Source organism: Vulpes vulpes, chromosome X (genome assembly GCF_048418805.1).
Source record: "Vulpes vulpes isolate BD-2025 chromosome X, VulVul3, whole genome shotgun sequence".
Lineage (NCBI taxonomy): Eukaryota > Metazoa > Chordata > Mammalia > Carnivora > Canidae > Vulpes > Vulpes vulpes.
The window spans coordinates 49427990-49433989 of record NC_132796.1 but is presented as its reverse complement, the minus strand read 5'-3'; positions in this window follow the sequence as shown (position 1 = coordinate 49433989).

Sequence of the window (6000 nt, the reverse complement as noted above, 5' to 3'; positions counted from 1 at the left end):
ACGGGATGAGCACTGGGTGTTATTCTGTATGTTAGCAAATTGAACACCAATTTAAAAACAAAAGAGAGGGATCCCTGGGTGGCGCAGCGGTTTGGCGCCTGCCTTTGGCCCAGGGCGCGATCCTGGAGACCCGGGATCGAATCCCACATCAGGCTCCCGGTGCATGGAGCCTGCTTCTCCCTCTGCCTGTGTCTCTGCCCCTCTCTCTCTCTCTCTCTCTGTGACTATCATAAATAAATAAAAATTAAAAAAAAATAAAAAAATAAAAAATAAAATTTCTAAAAAAAAAAATAAAAAAAAACAATAAAAACAAAAGAGAGATTACAATCAGAAGAGGTATTGCCATGATCTTATTCTTCACTGGCATAAGGAATTCTAAATACTATACTTAACACAGACAGGTAGTTAGGTAGATAATTAGATATATAGATAGGTTCATAGATGGAGATAGAGACAAATATAAATTCATAATTATCCACAGATGAAAATATTAAACTTTTAAATATTCTCAATAGGAAGGGCCAAGAAAAACTCAGAAGCTACATAATAGAATGTATGCTATGCTTCTGGAAGATTTTGAGACCAAGAGAGTAAAAAGACTTTTCAAGAACACACAGGACTAGAACCTCTGGCTCCTGACTGAGAGGCCAAGGCTCTATCCAGTCAATCTTAGAGTCCTGTCCTTATGTCCCAGTATTATGAATGAGGAAAAATATTATCTAAACTTGTTTTCTGAATTTCTGTAGGCTGGGGAACTCCTTCAGTTGGGGCAGTTTGGCTCTTGCATCTTGTTTCAGGCCCAATGTCGAGCTTGCTGTGCTGGGAAACTTCCCAGACCTGTCTGCGGCTCTTGGCTTCCCTACCTAAGAGCTCAAGAGAAGGGACAAGTGAATCTCTTGGGGTGACTGGGATATTCAGCCCATCTGGGAGGCCTATTGGAATGCTTGCTCCTAGCTGGCCCTGGAAGGAAATAAGAAAGGAAAGAGGAAGAACTGGGGGAGGGAGGTAAGGAGGCAGAGAGGCAAGGACTGGTTTCTCCAACTATCCCTTCCAGCAGGCACTGGCCAGGACCATTAGGCCCAGTACTTGTGGCATCAAAGAGAAAGATTTGAGGATTGCTTGCTGGCTGGGATTTCTTTCTCCCCCCTCTTTTTCCTTCCTTCTGCTTCTTGGGTTATGGTGACCCGAAGTATGTCTCACAGTGAATTCTGAGGCAGCAGTGTCTGAGAATAGCTCACAGAGCAGCAGCGTTCCTCCCCCACCCTCTGAAAAGACAAGAAAGAAGAAAACTATAGCACATTCTGCCTGCCTGAGTGATTTGGGGGGCTGAGCACTGGAGGTTGGGGGAATCATGACCTTGTGTTCCCTAATGTTATTTGATGTTGGTTTTGGCTGCATTCAGAGACTTAAAAAGCACATAAAAATGAAGCTAATAAAACTGCAGGGCTAGGGAATGAGCCAGGCACAGGTTATGGGCGCCCAGAGCAGCTGTGGCCAAGCTCTCTGGCCTGGCTGGCTCACCATCTTTTCAAGGTGCAGATTTGGTCCAGGCCACAGCCAAATAGCAAAAATCAGTCGACTTTGGTGGCCTATCTTATTAAAAATCCTGATTAGCTTTATACAGGGAAAATAATGAGAGGCATGAGATGTGCATCTTTAGGCTCTATTTCTGGCATCCATGGGTACAGGACTAAGTTTGTTTTCCTTCCAGGCAGCATTTACCTTATCCAGGCTAGAACAATCAGGGAGTTTCTGCCAGTCCTCCTACCAGAGGACTCTAGGCTAAGAATAAGGGTAAGAACTGGTCCTACCAGGGAGTAGTGGCATCAGGATATGAATAAGAAAGAATGGAGGGGGCATCTGGTTTAGGCCAGGAAGGTTCTGTATTCAGGAAGATGCTGAAAGGCTCAAAGATCCATAGAATGACAATGAAAACAGGAGTCATCAGTACCTTCTCCCTGATTACCTGGGATGAGGCATGACAACTAAAAGAATGCCTAGTATGAGTGTGAGTGGAAGTCACTTATAAATGTTTCCTCATCTCTATCACATGTGGTGGCCTACACATATATAAAACAAGAAGAGGAATCTTTGCCACATAGATTTGATAGAGGTGGAGGCAGAGGGTTAGGCTTTCTTAGAGGTGCTCATAGTGGCAAGGGCATTGGATTTGGGACAGAAAGCCAAAGTCTCTGTTGCTTCACGTAGTTAACTATGTGATTTTGCATGAGTATATAACCTTCCTCTCAGCCTTAGTTTCCTCATCTGTAAAGTGGTTATAAGACCTTTGAACTAATTAAATGAGATAATGAATGTATTTGGCAGTGAATCTAGCATATGCTTAGGATTCAACAAATTCTAGTCCCTGCTGCTCCCCTTCATTTACTAAAGTCTAGGATAAAAAGACAAGTGAAGAGGTTTGAAGCCATGTATCTCCCTAACATAACCATAAATGTTGGTACAAAGAATGAAAATCTGGAGGCTTGGCAGAGCCCCACAGAGGATTGTTCTCATAGCTATTCCAATGAGTGGGGATCGAAGCAGGAAAGTGGAAGAGAGGGAGAAAGGAACAATGGAGGGAGTTAAGCCAAGTATTAGAAAACCTAAATGATTCAGAGAGGGACAGCTTTCACCTGACTGAGATCAAAGACACTTTCTACTTCAGTGCAGGAAATTGTGAAGATGGGGAGCTGGTAATAGGTGACCTCTCAGTTGCATTGAGCATCCTTCTAGCTGCCATCTCCTCTCCACTTCCATGTGAGAATAGTCTAATTTTGGTGATTTTTCCATTTCCCTGTCATCCATACTATGCTCAATCTGGCAGGGGTCACCAGACCAGACCCTTGCTCCACTTGTCTAATGGAAGAGCCAGTTGGCCCAAGGCCCAGACCACCCAGCAGCAAAGGGTAAGTGGTGCTATAATCTTGAGATTTGTGTCTACCCTCTTGTGGCCAACAGGAGAGAGTCAGAGCTGCATTAAATTCACTTAGCACCTATTGAGATACCTCAATGACAACATTGTGAAATTATGTTCAGTTTGCAGAAGGGAAACTGAGGGTCATAGAGACAAAGTGACATCCATAGTCATCTGGTGATAATTTCAGGCATGTCTGATTATGATGAAAACTCCTAGGAGTCTTAAAATAGAAGGATATATATGTAAATAAAACATTAGGAAATCTTTCCCATCCCTTTTCTCTTCAACACTTGGCTCCCTAAAACCTTATTCATAAACTCCTCTTTGACCAGAGTTTTGGTGGCTAAAATCAGGGCCTCTTGCACTAAGAAGGACAAATTTTTGAGGGGTGCCTGGATGGCTTAGTTGGTAAAGCATCCACCTCTTGATTTTGGCTCAGGTCATGATCTCAGAGTTGTGAGATCGAGCCCTGTGGGGCAGGGGACAGAGGGAAGCAGGTACTGGGCACAGGGCATGGAGCCTGCTTAAGTCTCTCTCTCTGCCCCTTCCTTCCCTCTCTCCCTCTCAAAAAAAAAAAAAAAGACAAATTCTTTCCTTGTGGTGACCCACATGTATTCACTCTGAAAGAGAATTCAACCCAAACTTCTGGCTATAATGACATTAAAGTCTGCTTTCTCATTTCTTCTGTCTTTAGTTCATTGTTGAGGATAACGCCCTCTTCCCCTCATCTTTAAAGAAACATATTTCCTTCCATGGTGTTTGGATGCCAGCACCAGGATTGTGGCTAAAACTGCCCCCAACCTCGAGGCAGTTCTTCCACCTCTGATTTGTACACTATTCTCTCGAGTCACCATGCCCAGTGTTTCTCCCAGTTCATGTCTTTCCTGGACACACCTGCTCCACTCTATTTCACATTCTGTTCTCATCTCATTTCTGCTTTAACCAGCATAGTTTTTTCTCCTAAGTTCACTTTTCAGCCTTTCTCACTGGATTCTCTGTCCAGTTTCCTTCTTGGGATCCCCAGTTGTCTACCCTCACTCTGTTAGTATCAAAATGTGAGTGCCCCTGTGTATATTGGTTTCTCTTCCTTCTTTTCCTTCTAGGCAACACTTACTCCTTAAATGCTGGTATGATCAGGGTACTTCTGCTAGTCAGCCCAGCAGGGACTCTTGGCTAAGAATAAGGCTCAATAGCTCCATTATATTTGTTAGACACTTCTGTGTTTACACTGAATATACCAAAATACTAAATTTGCATCCAAAAGGGCTCATTATGCAAACCATCATGGGGGGAGAGGAAGCCTACTTCTGCTGCCCTGGGACACTGAAAACAGACATAACAGGGAGCTGGGGCCTCCTGTGACTGACTCTCAGATCATAATGCAAGTGGGTGGGTAGCAATTACTGCAGTAAGAGGTGTGTGTTGGAATTATTATGCCTCAAAATGAAATATTTGTATGACATTTTTCTGTCATTTCCAATAAAATTAAGAGCTTTGGCGTCTAAATGCTATAACCTTCAAAAGATACAGTCTGAGCACTGCAGTGTTTGTCTATGCACCAGAATAAAGCTTATAAATTAGAATCTGTCAGTCAGAGTTCCCCATGGAAAGGTTATGCTGTACCTGAAAAATGTGTACTACCTAATTAATTCCATTCTGGATTGTAGCTGTAGAAGTAAGAAAATGTGATGGGAGAGACCAGGCTTGGGCCTTCATTTTAAGGCTAAACTCTGATTTTTTTCATGACTCAGTTATAAGAATTCCAGGGGCCTTAAGTCCTTGGTAACATGGGCCTAGTGGAGAGAAAATAGCCTAGGAGAAGACTATCCTGACTGCAAGTGGATATAAGTAGCCCATCCAGGGCAGGATGAGGCAGGGAAGAATTGGGGCTACTTTATCACTCACATGATTAGTAATATGAGATTTGGTTATGGAAGAGAGGCACATGAGTGGAACCTGCCCCTAAAGGAGTAAAGCTGAAGTGGGAGGTGGCGATGAGCCCCAGGACTAGAGCTACATGAAACAGGATAACCAGGCAGGAAACCAAGCTTATGCACTGGACAAGCATGAAGTGAGGGTATAGAATATTGAAGCTTAAGGGCTACAAAGATGCTTATGTCTCACTCCTAACTCACCAAGTGTCATTCAATTAGCAGCAAAGAACACTGGCGGAAGCAGTAGACACAATATAGTAACCCGATGCCAGGTACCAGGTCTGAGGAATATAACTTCTTTCCAGACTGCATTGACTGAAAGGTACAAAAATTCTAAGATTCTCTCCACTTTGATTAAGACAGGCTCAGGGTCTGTGGCAGGAAAATGTCTGAGAAAGAGGTCAAGAGTGTAGCAAATTTGGGTGGAAAATTGGACAAGGGGAGAGCTAGGACTTATAACTACCTGGATATTTTCTACCTTCCAACACTTTCTGACACCTACCCTCCACTCCTACTCTTAATTTCAAACTCTAGGGATAGGAGTTAATCACTCCCAGCCTGGCACAGTAATAATAGCATGGACATTGGAACCAGAAACAAATCTTAATTCTAGCAATTTTAGTCATGCCTCCTTTTCTACCCCAAACCTCAATTTTCTGTTCAATTTTCTCATCTGTAAAATGGGAATAATAGTCCCTTCTTTCTTTGCAAATTGGTTGTGAAGAGTCAATAAAATTATGCATAATGAAATCAAGCATAATATCTGATACAGTTAGTGGTCTATAAATACTTGTTGAATTGGAATATTTAAGGCAAATTTTGGATCTATTTGATGTACACACTGACCTTAAAACAATTCAAAACTAACTACATCCTCTGACTGACTTACTTTGCTTACCATTACACTCTCTAGCTCCATCCATGTTTTTGTAAATGTCAAGATTTCTTCCTTTTATGGCTGAATAATATTCCATTGTGTATCTGTACCACATCTTTATTCATTCATCAGTTGATGGACACTTGGGCTTCTTCCATAATTTGGCTATTGTAAATAATGTTACTATATTATGAAGGTGTGGAATGACTATATTGTCCCCCTGAAAATTATACTACATTGTATGTTAACTAACTGGAATTTAATAAAAACTT